This window comes from Mus pahari, chromosome 9 (genome assembly GCF_900095145.1).
Source record: "Mus pahari chromosome 9, PAHARI_EIJ_v1.1, whole genome shotgun sequence".
NCBI lineage: Eukaryota > Metazoa > Chordata > Mammalia > Rodentia > Muridae > Mus > Mus pahari.
Genome location: NC_034598.1, coordinates 80,735,185 through 80,750,997, shown reverse-complemented (window position 1 = coordinate 80,750,997; position 15,813 = coordinate 80,735,185).

Sequence of the window (15,813 nt, the reverse complement as noted above, 5' to 3'; positions counted from 1 at the left end):
TGGTCACTAGAGGAGAAATAGAAACAATCTCATACAGTTGAAAAATTTAAAAATTCAATTAAAACATCCTCAGTAGATTTAAAAAGAATATAATCGTTACTTTTATAACTTTTAGAAATGATGAAGGTATTAAATATTAAAACTTTCCCTAAACCACCTACATGACTCTTGTTTTTAATTCAGCCTTTCCTTCTCCCTGGGTACACAGACACACACACACACATGCACCAGTGATTCTAAGGCATGAAAAATTTTGATTGTCTTTGCAGCTTAAATGTATGGCCTGGACATGACTTCTAATCATGGACTTGTTCTAGTTTAATTAGAGTTGGGACTGGGGGGTGGCCCAGTGGTGGGTGAGAGCACTTGTGCCTGCATGAAGACTTGAGTTCGAATCTCTAGTACCCACATAGAAGCTTGGCATTGCCTCACGTTCTCGTGGTTTTAGCATTGGAGGACAGAGACAAGTGGATCCATGGAGCTGGTGAGCCTGCCTAGCCAAAATGGTGAGCTTCAGGTTCCATGAGCGATCCTGACTCAAAGGAATAAAGTACAGGCAATAGGGAAAAAAACTCAATATTTTGCACATATGCACACATGTCCTATATACCCAAACCACAATTCACTGTTAACAGTTATTTTAGTTGCATGTGAAAGAGTAATGTAAAATGTTTGAGAAATAAAAGGGAGCATGCATATGCAAATACATACTTAAAAGATGAGGTAGGCGCTCATGCTGGTTGAATGTTCCAGAATACTAAAGATTCCTATCTTAGGGTTTTACTGCTGTGAACAGAAACCATGACTAAGGCCACTTTTATAAGGACAACATTTAACTGGGGCTGGCTTACAGGTTCAGAGGTTCAGTCCATTATCATCAAGGTGGGAGTATGGCAGCGTCCAGGCAGATGTGGGGCTGGAGGAGCTGAGAGTTCCACCTCTTGTTCCGGAAGGCAGCTAGGAGAAGACTGGCTTCTAGGAGGCTAGGATGAGGGTCTTAAAGCCCACATCCACAGTGACACACCTACTCCAACAAGGCTTCACCTAATAGTGCCATTCCCTGGACCAAGCATATACAAACCATCACAATACCATTGCTGACTTGTGTGTCAGAAAGGAGAGCTAAGCAGGGGAAACTGTGTCCTGCATGTGGATGTTATATATTATATATTTTATATATATTATAAGAGTGTGTATGTATGCAGGTGTTAGAGAGAGAGAAAGAGGGAGAGGGAGAGAGAGGGGGAGGGGGAGAGGGGGGGAGGGGGAGGGAGGGAGAGAATATATATATTAGGAAGAAGAGAGTGATGAGTGCCTTTCTCCCTTTCATGCAGCCCAGGGAGTGGTGCCACCCACAGTGGGCAGGCCTTCCCACCTTATTTAACCAAGTCAAGATAATCTCCTAAAGGCTTATATATATACTGGAACTTTGACCCCATTGAGAGACTCTGGCCTGGTGACAGTTTTTCTAATAGTAATGCTAGAGAAAAGTTGTAGCTCATCATTTGAGACATTACTTTCTTTGTCTATATTACTTTTTTTCTCTGTATGTAAATGTACCCTGTGTATGTACCTGCATCCTTTCTTCTATGTACCTGAATCCTCTGGATATATTCAGATTCTCTGAGCAAAAGATGCATGTATATCATCTGTCCTGGTTTCTGACACTTGGAATGAATGTTTCATGCTCACTCCCAGGTTCTAGAACCTTCACTTTGATTTTAGGAGTTGCTAAAAGCTTCACTTTTACATTAGGAGCTGCTGTAGAGACCAGAGGATTGGGCCATACCTCTCAAATGAATAGCATTTGAAATGTAAATAAAGAAAATAATAATAATTTAAAAAGGACTTTGTTCTAATAGGCTTGCTAATTAATGGAGAAAGGAATTCTATGTGGAAAGAGGCTGAGCACAGATGTCCCTAAGTATTTATGGGGTAAGGAGTGACTCCAGGACCTTGCTATGGATATTATGATAGCCATTATCAATTACCAACTTGATTAGATCCAGAATCACCTGAACAATAGGCCCCTGGTTGAGCCTGTAGGAGATTATCTTGACTTGGTTAAATAAGGTGGGAAGGCCTGCCCACTGTGGGTGGCACCACTCCCTGGGCTGCATGAAAGGGAGAAAGGCACTCATCACTTTCTTCCTAAGGAGACGTGTGGTGTGACCAGGTGCTTCAAACTCCTGCTCTCTTGACTTCCTCACCATGATGGTCTGCACCTTTGAACTGTGAGGCAAAATAAACCTTCCCTTAAATTGCTTCAGTCATGGTATTTTTTTCACAGTTGCAGGAAAGTAACTAAAACAACGACTAAAAATCACAGGTGTGTAAGACTCTTAAAGCGTTGCAGTATTTGCATGTAACGTTTGCAATCATAATTATTTATTACTTATTGATTCTTGGGATCAAAACAAAGACCTTGTATATGCTAGGCAGACTTGCTATCACTGAGTTAAGTCTTCAGTCTATTTTTTTCCCCAAGAAATGGTTTCCACTATGTAGCCCATGCTGGCCTTGAACTTAAATTCCTTCTAGTTCTGCTTCATGAAAGTTGGGATTGTAGTCATGTGTCACCATTACCAGCCTCTGAGATACTTTAAATCACTTCTAGTTCCCTTGGAATGGCAAGTATATGACGAGTGTTGTGCAGATGGTTATTGAAGTAGGGCACAATTTTGTATGTATGTGTGTTCATGTGTGTGTTTGTGTGTGTGTGTATGTGTGTGTGAGAACATGTATGTGCAGGTGTATGTAGTGAGAGAGTGTGTATGAAGGAGTATGTGTATGCAGGTGTGTCAGAGAGAAAGAGTGTGTGTGTGTATGCAGGTGTGTGACAGAAAGAGTGTGTGTGTGTGTGTGTGTATGAGAGTGTGTGTGGCAGGTGTGTATGTGAGAGAGAGAAAGAGAAGGTGTGTGTGTGTATGTGTGTGTGTGCACACACGCATGCGCCCATCTGTGCATGTATGTACGTATGTATGTGATGGAGGTCAAGGGTAAGCCTAGGTTATTATTCCTTAGGAAACACCAACCTTGTGTTTTGAGAGAAGGTCTCTCACTGGGACCAGATGATGGCTGACTAGGCTGGGGTGGCAGCCAGTGAGCTTCAGGGACATTTTTCTCTCTCTACCTCCTCAGTGCTTGGATTATAAGTGTTCAGTACCAAGCCCAACATTTTATGTGAGCACTGGGAATCCAACTCATGTTCTTACAATTACACAGCAAGCGCTTTACCAGCTAACTCTCCAATCCCCATTTAGGGAGTACTTTTGAAAAGTCATTATGTGGTTTACAGCAACACTTTTATTTTATTTTGTTTTATTTTATTTTGTTATTTTCAAACTATAGCTAGTTAAATTTGCAGTTGGTTGAACCTGACCCTGAGGGCTGCCTGGCCTTGGTGTAGTCTGAAGGTCCAAAGGAACTGATGGTAGTCACCTCCCCTCACAACGGTTGTTGACATGCAGTTGAAGGCATCACCTGGGCTTTGAAAGCTTCCTGCTCAGTCTGTCCAATCTAAGGGCTTTCTCTTCTCTACGTGTGCCTGCTAGCCCAAGCCCAGAGGAACAAGAGAACAAGAGAATGCAATAAATACTGGGTGCTTTGCAGCTGATCTTTTGAACTCATTTGGAGTGACTGGCAGGGTGAAGAGATTTGTATCTTCCCCACTTGAACAACAAGATTTTTCCTCTCTGGTTTGGAGGCTTAGAAATAAGGTCCCCAGGCACATTTCTATCTGTAGCCCACTCTGAGCCAGGACGCACACGGAGACCTTACATGTGGCTTTACCAAATCAAGTGCCAGGCAGCCAGGAAAGATCTGCTTAGGGTCGTCACAGGTGTGACACCTAGGGAGGTATGTAGAATGGAAGAGAGGTAGGCAGGGCTTCGGTTCCCAGGCAGAGACCACAAGGAGAGGCAGGGAGGAAGAAGACAGCATGGGGTGGGTGGATTGTGAGAACAGGGCCACGAGGGACTGCCAGTTGGAGCAGGAGCTATCCAGGCAGAACGTGGCAAGTGATGTGTCAGGGTCACTGACAGGGAAGTAGACAAACGAGCACAGAGGGTTGACATCTGTCCAGCTCTAGTGTTGTTAAGGCTAATTATAAATACAAAGATTTTGTGTCTTTTATTTGGGAACTAAATGATCAAAGGTGGGGTTAAAAAAAAAACAAAAACAAATAATTTTTACTGAAACATTTTGGCACTCAACATGGGGTGCCAATTGTAAAAGAATTATCTTTAATATAAATAAAAGCAGTGAATTAGTCTGGCAGCTGTATTTCTTTACCTTATGCTAGCCCCCCAGAGAAACCAAGATTTATTATTGTAAACTGCACCTCCACAGCAGTTAGATGATCTACCTTAACCTCCTACTCTACCCTGGCTCCCTCCCTGCTCTATCTCACGGTCCTTGTAAACTGTTATTCGTCTGGCTCTTTGGGCTTCAGTTGTATTTCCATGATCTCTCTGTGGATCCCTTCCTTGGGCTCCAATTCCTCCATCCTCCCAGAGGACCTGAAGCGCCCTCCCTCCCTCCCTCCCTCTCTCCTTCCATTGGTTGGCAGATGCCCCGCCTTATTCTCCATTCTGCTCAGCCACTGGGTGATCAGCACTTATTGACATGACAAGGCAGAGAATAAATGGTGAGAACTGTTTACACAGACTTGACCCAGGACATTCTTGGTATAAGTATTACAATGACGACAGTGTCCCACTGAAACTTGATATGAAGGCAGAGAAATCAGTATTTGATTGACTTTGCACGGTGCACAAAAACATGCCTATAGGTCATGAGGTCATCTCAATGACTGCAGTAGGAAGAAGAGCAAGTGGAGAGGCTCTTGCATAGGAGATATCTGGCATAGAGGCCAGTGACTGGCGCAAGTGTGACTTGGAGGAATGGAGAACTCAGGCCCGGCTGGGGGAGCGGGTATTCCGGTCCATTGTGAGACTCAGTCTCCTCTCTGAGACGAAAGGCTTTGGAGAAGTTGAAACAGAGGATTATTGCCATTTTCGTTGTTTCATACAAGTTCTCTGGCTGCTGTGTGCAGACTACGCTGTGGCAGGGGTACCGATCGGAAGTGGGGGTACTGGGAATCTACTGCAGTGGTCCAGCCGAGAGAAGGAGGCCGTGGAGCCGTTAGCGGTCAGAATGTACTCGGAAGACAGAACCAATATGATGAGCAGGCAGGCTGCCTCTCTCAGGAGAGGTCTGGGAAAGGAGTGAAAGCAAATTCCATGTGACTTTGGGTTGGCCCACTCAAAAGAGTGGCTTGTCACATGCTGAACTAGGGGTCCTAGAGATGAACTGTCTTTGGCTAAAGTCCCATTTGTAGTTTGCTAAGTCTGAGAATGCTGGGTGGGGGAGTTTTGAGCATCAAGGGAGAGGTGTAGTCTGAGGCATAACATTGAGACTCGTTCACCTGTAAGTGATCTTAGAGACAGAATGGTTTGTGGTGTGTGTGTATAAATATATACTGAGAAAGCTAAGGGCAAAGTTCTGAAACTTGGGAGTCAAGAAGACCATGGAGACCATGACCAGAGCTTTACATCCCCTGGGGATTTTCCTGGAGAGAACACAAGAGAATAAGGTCCTCCTCTGGCTGGCAGATGTTGGTGGGAGATGTGTAACTCAACCAGGGCCCAGTCTTTACTGTGAGTAAACCAGTGTAAACCTGTCTTGATGTTGCTGCCCCTGATGCTGCCCGATGCCATCAAAATCAGTGGGTGTAGAGGGAATGCCCCCACTCCTCCATAGAGCCACTCCCAGGACACACGTGTGTTTAGCTTTTTTTTTTTTTTTCATCTTAACCTTGAGTAACTGAGGAAATCACCGTTTTATCCTGAGAATGAAATTTGCATCCTGGTTTTGCTTTATCCCAGACACAGCTTTAAGCAAGTTCTCCCCGAGAGTCTAAACCCCGAGTTCCTCATGTCCACACACGCTGCAGGCTTGTTTTGACGACTGAATAGCATGTGCGTGGAGAGGCAGTCACTGAACCTGGAGAGTGAACCGTAACGACAGTTTCCACTGTGTGCCAGGTCCAGGTCCACGTATATCTTATGCATTCGGACACTTATTCCAACAGCCCTCTGAAGCAGGGATGGCTTCTTTCCTCTCTAGATAAGGTTAGGTAACTTGGCTGGAAGCTCAAGTAGCTTGGCTGCAGGAATTAATCACTTAACCACTGTGCAAGATCATTGCTTCAGGATGCTTAAAATGTTTCTTTCTTTTTTTTTTTTTCTCCTCCTATTTGCAAGTCATTTAATTAGATGACTCCAGCTTAGGAGTCACAATGTTTCACTTTCCCTTGTCACTGAGTTGCATTCATTATTTGACCCCCAGGACAACGTTTGTTCTCTTTCTGTTTAGATGGGCAGTTTTGCGCAGTGACAAATAGGGAAAAATCCAAATGTCCTGGAAGACAACTGATAAAGGCTCATCATCAGCCTTCTGTAATGGAAGCCTGGTCATGCAGCTCAGGATGTGAGCCGTGCTGCAGTTATAGGTTTCTTCTAGAAGTGCCAGGAACTGACCAGAAGGGAAAATTATGGTTTGGGAAAACCATGAAAGTCAGAACAGAATGAAGGATTGTGTTTTGGGATGCTAAAAGTCCCTTCATCCTTTGCAAGCATGTGAGTGTGTGTGTGTGTGTGTGTGTGTGTGTGTGTGTGTAATTGAAGGTGGGGTGTGGATGCACACACACAGGATATGTGTGCTCCTATGCACTGGAATAAATAACAGGGCCCTGAGGGTGTTTGGCACAAAGGGATGGGCTGGGATTAATTTTCTGGTTTCTGAATCTTCAAATCATTGAACTGATAGGCACAGAGAAGAAAGGCAATCTCCAAGGAGAACAATAAAACCATGTTCCTCATGAAACAGACCTGCCATATTTAGCCAATAAAAACAGGACACCTAGTTAAATCTGAATCTTTAGATAAACAGCAAATAATGTTTTAGTGTTCACAGGTTCCATGTGGAATTCAGGACATCCTTTACACCCCACCCCCACCCAGTTTTCAATTCAGATTTTACTGCTCATGCTGTGTTTGACTGACAAACTCACTACAGAAAGAATGGATTTACCTGCTGGTTTTAAAGCAATTTAAAACTTACAAACCACATTTGGACTGAAAAAGAACTTATTTCCTTATAGGACTTGTTCTTTTTATTTATTTATTTATTTATTTTTTCAGGAAGCCCTGTAGTCACTAGACACTGCCATCTGTGAAACGGGGGCAGTGGTCAGCAGCTCTCTGCTGTCTCCTGCAGACTTCATATCTGTAGAGCCATGTACGACGGCACGGGCCCCTTCAGAGCACTGCACTCGCTCTTCGGTAGAAAAGCCAATTAAGAATGTTTTCAAAGGCTTGCTTATAGCAGGTTTTAGTAGCCAACAGGAATCCTGGAGTGTTCAATTACATCTTTTCTCTCCACCTTGCACACTGATAGAATCCTCCCTAACACACAGGCAGCTGAGAAGCCTCTGGACTTCTCCATAGGCTGATAGGAAGACACAGGAGGAAGTGTCCCACAGGAGGAAGTGTCCCACAGGAGGAAGTGTCCCACAGGAGGAAGTGTCCCACAGACCCCGCCAGTGGAAATGCCATCCTCATCCTAGTTATTGGAATGGGAGTGATGCTGGGGCCTTCAAGGGACATCCGTGTGTTCATAATGCGTCACCCCAGTTGTCGGGTAGACCCACTGCCCTTGTGGGTCGGTGACAAGGCTGAGTACTGGTACCAGGACGTTATCAGTGAAAGCAGGCTCTCAGGAAGCCCTTGATCAGTGTTAGTCATCATTGTCACCCAAGACTCTTACTCCTAACAAGTCCAGTTGTGATTTTTTATAAATAACCTTTTCTGATGATGGCTGTAGTGCATATTCATGGAATAGCATGTCAACAGAAAACCAGGATAAAAAAAGTTAAACAGAAATCTTCCATTTTTTTCTCACCTCTTAGTCTATCAGTAAGGATTGCCTGGAAGGCTTTTAGAAGCACAGATCTCTGGCCCCTAGTCACATCTAATAAATCATAATCTCCAGGAGTAGATCTAACATACCTGCACTTTAAAAAAAGGAAGGAAGGAAGGAAGGAAGGAAGGAAGGAAGGAAGGAAGGAAGGAAGACACATATGTCAGTGGCTAGAGAAATGGCTCAATGCTTAAGAACATTAACTGCTCTTTCATAGGTCCTGAGTTCAAATCCCAGCAACCACATGGTGGCTCACAGCCATTTGTAATGGGATCTGATGTCCTCTTCTGTTGTGTTTGAGGACAGCTACAGTGTATTCATATACATAAAATAAATAAATCATTCTTTAAAAAAAAGAAAGCAATTAATTGGAGCCTTGCTCCCAGTTTCAGAGATTTAGTTCTTTATCCTCATCGCAGCAAGCATGGCGGCACACAGGCAGACATGGTGCTGAAGGAGTAGCTGAGAATTCTACATCCTGCTCCACAGGAAGCAGAAAGAGGCAGTGCTTCTGGCCTCTAAAGGGTTTTTGAAACCTTGAAGTCCGCCTCTAGTGTCACACTTCCTCCAACACGGTCACACCTCCTCCTAATGGTTATAACCTTTTCAAATAGTTCCACTCCCTGATGACTAACCGTTCAAGCATACGAGCCTACAGGAGCAGTTCTTATGTAAGTCACTACAGCATTCCAGAACATTCTATGCAAAACCATGTTTAAGGAACTCTTCATGCGCTCTGTCAATGTTGTATGTTTGGCTTGCTACCTGCTTTGGGTTAGCTGCGGGGACTCGGATCATTCTTTTCTTTCTCTCTTTCTCTCTTCTTTCTTTCTTTGTTGTTTTGAGACAGGGTTTCTCTGCATAGCCCTGGCTATCCTGGAACTCGCTCTGTACACCAGGGTAGCCATGACCTCACAGAGATCCACGGGTCTCTGCCTCCCGAGCGCTGGGATGAAAGGTGTGGGCCTCCATTGCCAGGCTGGATCGCCATCCTCCTACAACTTAGGTTTTCTTAAAAGGCTTCAGCTGTGGCAGCTTCTCATCCAGCAGCCGTCTCACAACAAGAATCCAAGTTACAAATGTCACCACGCCTACCCTCTTGTGCCTCTCCAGTCTGCTCCGATGACAAAGAGAGGGCCCTGTCACCGTCGTGTGACTCCTCTCCCCTCTGACTTCCGGGCCCTATTTGAGGGCCATGTGGACTAGCTGTCATTCTCTGGTTCTCTTGCTAATGTTAGAAATTCCCCCTCACACCCCCCGCCTTGCAGTGGACAGGCCAGTGGGGGTTTGTACATTTTCTTTCCTGAAATATTAATTTGACATACAACACAATTTTTCATTTAGTGTTCAGCTGACCATGATGGTCATTTCGGCTCAAAACAATCTTCAAGGACTCTAGGGGGAAATGTCCTTGGCTGTCCAACTGACATTTTAGGAAAATAAAATGGAAGTGAAAGGCTATAAAAACCCCTCAGAGGTGGCTGTCTCCAGTTCCTGAGAAATGAGAATGGATATGGAGCGAATAAGGACCTAAAACCAATTAGGAAACCAACACGCAGGGCTCTGTGTGTGTGTGTGTGTGTGTGTGTGTGTGTGCGCGCGCGCGCGTGCGCGCGCATGCACGCGTGCGTGTGTTGGTAAGGGTAGAGAGAACAGTAGAGCAGAGAGGCCTGTGCTCGGTCCCTATAAACAAGGTATGTTACCTATCATTCCACCACTTAGGAGGTAGAGGCAGGAGGATCCGAAGTTCAAGTTGAGCTCAAGACAGCCTAGGCTACATGAGACCCAGTGTAAAAGAAAGAGGCGAACCCTACGGCCAATGAACTTGAAGAAACAAGGAGGAACAGGGTTTCATGTAGCTCCACCCACCGTACCCCTCTGGATTGACACTCCATCTAACTGCATCCTGCAAGCTTAAGGGACAGTTATTGGAAAAACCTTTTAAAAAAAACAAAAAAAACAAAACCTGTGGAACAGGCATTTCTCAAATCGCTCCTTAGGAAATACGTTTTTGGGACTAACAAGTAGAAGCAGGAATGTCTGGTTACCATTTCCCGTGGGGTGGGTGGGCAAGTATTTGTGTAGGTGTACCAGCCGGGCTGACCAAAGGGATGGTAACAAGGGCTGCCGGCTGCTTGGCATTTGCTGTACCCGGAGGACAGGGGAGCGCTGCCAAGGAAGCCCAAACTGTTCCGTGAATGAACAGATGATTCACTGAGCAGATTTTAATGAAGGTAGCTTCTAATTGCTGAGGAACGGCATGCCAGACACTCTCAGGTTGATTGAGGAAGCATGGGAGGACAGCCTCTCCACTCCTGGGAGAGTAAATATTTGGAATGGTGCTGGCAGAATGGCTTTCTGTTGAGGAGAGAAAGAGATGGGGATAATTGGTTAGGCAAAGCCTGTGGAATTAGGATGTGCTGGTCTGAGTTCCCTTCAATGGGGAACTTAGGAAGAGGAGTCTTAAATAGGTGGACACCTTATTGCAATAGGAGTAATGTGAGTTCTGTGCCATCATTCCTCAGTATGCGTGGAATACATGAATGCCCCATGTAATTTGTGTATTGACATAGAATCTTTGCATTCCCCCCCTATACTTTATTGTTGTTGTTGTTAGGTATTTGTGGATGTATGCTTAAGTTCAAGTGCACATGGGTGTAGAGCACAGTTTAGGGTGTCATGTCTCAGGTGTCCTTCCCATTAATATTTTTGACAGAGTCTTCCACAGGCTTGGAACTCAGCAAGTCGGCCAGGCTGGTTACCCTCAGGGATTTGCCGGCTCTTGGGATTACAAGGGCTTGGCACCACTCCAGGCTTCCTCTTCTTCTTCCATGAGTTTTGGGAATCACACTGAGTTCTTTTGTGCTTACACTGGAAGTATCTACCCAACGGTGCTCTCTCTGATCCCTAATGCTCGTATCATTATTATCATTACCATTTGAAACAGAGTCACTCTTTATAGCTTTGGTTGGCCTGTAACTCTCTACATCTGTGGTTTTCAGCATTCCGAATGCTGCAACCCTTTAATACAGTTCCTCATGTTATGGTTGACCCTCTCCCCCAAAACAAAAAGTTAGTTTGTTGCTCCTACTTCATATCTGTAATTCTGCTATTGCTATGAGCTGCAGTGTAAATATCTGATATATGACCCTTGTGACAAGGTTGTTTGCTCCCCGCCCCACCCCTGCCAAAGGGGGTTACAGTTCACAGGTTGAGAGTTCCTTCTCTACATGGACCAGGCTGGTTTGCAGGCATCTTCCTGCTTCAGTCTCTCTGGTGCTGAAATCATAGGTATGAAGGACCACATCAGCCCTTCCCTTTACTTTAGGTTGACTAGAATATCCAACAGCAACGTAAAAGCCACATGAGTAGTTGGCATATTATACTGTTTAAGATCTGACAGCAAGAAAGGGTCTTCCCATACTCAGTGCACATGCAGCCCACCCCACCCCACCCCACCCCTCCCCACCCCACCACACCCCACCCACCACACCCCACCCCTCCCCACCCCACCCCTCCCCACCCCACCCCACCCCACCCCACCCCAACTTCCATCCAAAGTTGGTTGACTCTTGACTGTGGAAACTGAGGACATGGGAACCATCTCTGCTCACACAGATGTTCAAGTCCCTGCTTAACTCATTGTTTACTATCTAGAATCCTAGATAGTAAAATTTTTTTCTTTGTATCATAGGGCAAGGTGTCCACTTCATGGTGGGAGGACTAAAACAAAAATCATATGAGTCTATACTTACAGAGTTGGTATGGCCAGGAGGGAGCAACTGATGCAACTAGATTGACACTTCTAGGACCTTTGGCAATAATAATAATAATAATGATAATAATAATAATAATTCTCCTTTTCCTTCTTCTTTTTCTTCTTTCTTCTCCTCTTCTTCTTTGAGACAAATACATGAATGTTTATTACTACACTATTCATAGTAACTAAGGAGTAGATCCATCTGAGATTTTAAAAGAACATTTTATCAGCATATATTAACAATATATAATAATGTGTTCCATTGTGGCATTTTCAGACATGTATATTTTCACCATATTTGTCCCTCATTGCCCTCTCTTGTCTGCCTCCCACACCTGCTAATGCCCTTTCTTTTCCAGACCATTCCCCCTCTGCTTTCATATTTTATCTATCTGTCTGTCTGTCTGTCTGTCTGTCTATCTATCTATCTATCTATCTATCTATCTATCTATCTATCTATCTATCTTGGAGACCTGAGTTTCATAGGACTGCTTGTGAGAGCTCGGGTGAGAGGCTATTATCAAGAGCAGGGCACCCTAAGTGTCTCCCCTACTGAAGTCAATGTCTCTTCCTCACCCAGCAGCTGTTATCTCACAGGTCCTCAGGCAGAGGCGGGGCCTCGGGAGCCTCTCTCTTTCCCACAGCATCTCAGGCAAGCCTGAATGCTGCTGCCTATCAGCCTGAAGACAGCTTCCCACAGCATCCACTGCAGGCTCTGCTTCTGCAATGTTCCTGAGCCCTGGGGACACTGATACAGATGTCCTGTTTACTCTCAGCACTTGGAGCATCCTAAGTCTGAACGCACCACTTCCCACTGTGAACAAGAGCTTGCCTCACCAAAGCCAACAGCACCAGTCTATGAAGACAGGTTTTTTTTTTTTCAATATATTTTTAAAATTTTTTGAGATTACTATAGAATTATATCATTTCCCCTTTTCCTTTCTCCATCCAAATCCTCTCGTATAACCCCTCCCCTTGCTCTTTTTCAAATTTGTGGCCTCTCTTTAAATAGTTGTTGTTGTTGTTTTGGTGGTGGTGGTGGTGATGGTGGTGTATGTGTGTATGTGTGTGTGTGTGTGTGTGTGTGTGTACACCTAAGTAGATAAATACAACCTGCTCGATCCATGTGACATTATTTGTATGATGTTTCTAGGGTTGACCTTGGGTATTAGATGAGCAGTTCATACGCTCTTTCCTGGCATGGGCATTTCCCCATCTCTCAGCATTTCTTAGCTGCCTGTAGTTCTTTGTCTAGGGTTGAGGCCTCGTTGCCTCCCTCCCTCCCCCATAACCCTATTCATGTTAACGTGTCCACTGGTGTCAATCTTGCTTAGATCATGTCCAGATAGCCATGTTGGTGAGACTTCATGGGTGTAAGTTCTAACATTTTCTCACTTCTCATCAGGGAAACTTATCTCTGCAACAGATGGAGACATTACAGAAAACCACACTGATCGACGTGCAGAGTGCTTTTATACAGAGGGTTATTGTGGCTATGTTTTCTCCCTTGGGTCAGACAGGTGTCCCCTTCTCTTTGGGACTGGCCCTTTCATCTTGGTGTGTCTTTTGATAATAGACAATAATAGACCTATACCTTAGTCTGTTCATTCCTTCCATTTTTCATGAGGTATATTTTTGTGGATAACATTTTTCTCTCTGGCTATTTTGAATACCACTTTGTTTTCTGTTGTATTTTATTTTCAGTATAATGCCTGTAAGGTGGTGCATGCAGTTCTTTATATCTTGCTCAGAACACACCGTGTTGCCTGTATATGAGGATTCCTATCTCTCAGCCGTCCAGTACATCCCCAGCTTGTTTGTCTGGACTTGGTGGCTGACATTCCTTACATCATCCTGTCCCTTCTAGTTCCTACCATTTGGACATTTGATCTAGATGCCTGATCACCTTTTCAGTGAGGATACTTTACAGGAGGTGGGGTTCAGTTGCAGAAGTGCATGGCATCTATCTAGGTGGTATGGCAGCTCCTGGCACTTACTGCTGCGATTTCCATCTCACTGGGGTTAGCCAGGAGGTCTCTCTCTTTTGCAATTAGAAACCACACACTGGGTTTACTGGGTCAAAGGGTATATATATATATATATATATATATATATATATATATATATATATATAATTTTTCCTCAAATTACAGTCCAAGGAAGTCATACCACACCACTGTGCATTCCTTTTTTTGTTGTTTTTGTTTTTGTTTTTGTTTTTTGTTTTTTGTTTTTTGTTTTGAGACAGGGTTTCTCTGTGTAGCCCTGGCTGTCCTGGAACTCACTTTGTAGACCAGGCTGGCCTCGAACTCAGAAATTCCGCCTGCCTCTGCCTCCCGAGTGCTGGGATTAAAGGCGTGCGCCACCATGCCCTGCTCCACTGTGCATTCCTGTTTACAACATATAAGAAATGCCCCCTAGAGTATGTCATCTAGAATTCTTCCTGGTGCCCTAGCTAGGCATGAAGCCTCAGTGTGGCATTTATCTATATTTCTTTTATTGTAGCTGAGCTTCTGTCTCCTTTATAACTCTGGTCCCCGTCCCTCAGAAGCTGACAGCATATGCCTGAGAAGCAATCAAGGACAGAGCAGAAGGCTAAAGGAGTATCCAAGGAAACAGGCGGGGGCAGGGTGACATCCTAGGTGGCAACGTCCTTCCTACCACAATTGGGAACAAAAGGCCAGCTCTAACTACCAGCACATCCAGAAGTATTCATGCCCAGTTGTCATTTATGCCCAGCACCACCTCACCGTCATCTTCCTTGCCCTTTAAATGTCACGTTAAATAAACTAGTATGTTGTGCTGTGCTATGCAGGGCTCCCAGAAAGGAAGAGAGAGGCTCCTTCTCAGGCTGGAGCAGTTGCCTCATGGGACCTTGGACAGGGTTTATTTACAACCAAGGGAAGACCCTGCCAATCACACTCAAAGCCTGAGGCAGCAGCTCTGCTTAGCTGGGCTATGCTTGCGTGGCCTCCAGTTGGGATGGAGATGTCGCGGGTGGGGAAGCTTCTCTGTAGTGGCACCAAAGTTCTATATGGAACAGTGACAGTTCCGCAGCCGTGTCCTCCGAGGTCCTAGGAGCTGTCATGGCTGAACGGTTCTACCTGTGAGGTTCAGAAACTTTGGAAACCTGTTCGACGGAGACACTCAGTGCTAATTCCATGGAGATTTTATTTCTAATATCCAAACTGAATATTGCCGTTGTTGGTGTTAGTTCAGAGCAGCTTGGAGCGTAAAGTTACTATGACATGTGGATAAACGTGTACTGAGACCTTCTAGCGTGCACGGGTGTCTGCATATCTCATGATCTTGTTAGTAATAGAAAATTAATAAAGGGGGGGCTAAGACCGAGGAAGGAGGGAGGTGGGCCTGGGGTAAGATACAGCCCCCTCCCCAGCCACATTATTTAACATCTCTATCATTATGGACTCATTTGATTTCAATCCCCTTTAATGTCTTATCCCTGTATAGTCACGTGTGGGAGGGGTTAGCATCAACAGATGAATCTAGGGAATGGGAACACCTTAGACAGCATTCTGAGGTCTGACTACTGGGTAGATACAGTTCACTTGCATTTGACAAAAGTGTCAGTGTCTAGTAAGTACTGCATGGTTGTACATGATCACCTAGAGATACGTGACATTCTAGGTCAGTGAGCATCAAAAGACAAGAGCCTGTGTCTAGATTCTAAGCACTGCAGGAACAGAACCTTGGTATAGAGCGTAGAGCCCAAGTTGTCCACCATCTAAGGAAGAATGGTCCTTCCCGAGGACATAACAAGATGGGCAGTTATGGGGCCAACACCTTACTCCTTCATGTGGTCTGTGAGGAAGTCTCAGTGAGGGGAGGGGTCATCCTGACTATTAGTCTAGGACTCCAGGAGGAGGCCAGTTCCCTGCTCATATCTCTTTCTCATACTACTTCTGCCAATTAACAAAATGGAGAAAAAAATCTGTGTTTTGTTTCTCTTTGTTTTAGAATGGAGTCTTGCTATGCAGCCCAGGCTTGCCCTAGATTTCCAATACCCCTGCTTCAGCCACCCCAGTGCTGGGATCTGTGCCGCCACCACG